Below are 959 nucleotides of genomic sequence, written 5' to 3'. Positions count from 1 at the left end.
ACACACACACACACACACACACACATACACACACACACACACAAAGATGTCCAAAATTGAAATTATTCTCTTACCTCTCACTCCCAAGACAGACTTGACTTAAAAACCAAACTACCAGGGTCAGCTGTTTTGCCAGAGATTTTAATTCATGGAACCAGAGTACCTTCCTCCCTTTCGGTCACCCCAGAGCCAACATGGTGTCCACCAGAAGGCAGACAGCCAATAATGACTGATTGCTGCAAAAGTAAATAAATAAACAAATAAGCAAGTTGGGAGCCAGGTATGGAGGCACACATCACCGGTAATCTTAGCCAGTGTGGGGGGTGGAAGTAGATGGAAGAGAATCACACTTAAGGGCCAGTCTGGGCAAAAGTTACTGCAAGACTATCTCAAAAATGAACTTAAAGCAGGAAGGGCTGGAGGTTTGGCTCAAGTGGTAGAGCTCCCTGACTAGCAAGTGTAAGACTGAGTTCAAACCCAGAACAAAACAAAACACAGCTAAACAAGCAAGCCCAAAACAAAACAAAAAAGTAATCGTTCAAGAATTCATAATCCAAGGGACTGCGATTTTTTCCATAGGTTTCAGAAAACTCCAGCAAGTATTGTAGGAGACTGTGGATAGAAAACCAGCACCAAATGGCCTGACCTCTAACCCAGCCAAGAAAGGCATTTGGACACAACCCTACTCACAATTGGCTTCAATCCAGGTTCAGCCTACAGCCCCATTTTCTGTAGCCCTACAGAAAATTGCCAAATGACTTCCTTATCTATTTACAAAATCTAAATATGAACAGAAAATGACCACAAAGAGGTTGCGAGCATGCATGCCACTACTGTGGTTTGAACTCAGGGCCTAGGCACTGTTCCCGAGCTTCTCATGCTCAAGACTAGCACTCTACCCCTTGAGCCAGAGCTCCATTTCTGGCTTTTTAGTGGTTAATTGGAGCTTAGAGTCTCAC

The sequence above is a fragment of the Dipodomys merriami genome, unplaced genomic scaffold, assembly GCF_024711535.1.
Source record: "Dipodomys merriami isolate MVZ:Mamm:240054 unplaced genomic scaffold, mDipMer1.0.p SCAF_6, whole genome shotgun sequence".
Lineage (NCBI taxonomy): Eukaryota > Metazoa > Chordata > Mammalia > Rodentia > Heteromyidae > Dipodomys > Dipodomys merriami.
This window is presented reverse-complemented; position numbering follows the sequence as displayed.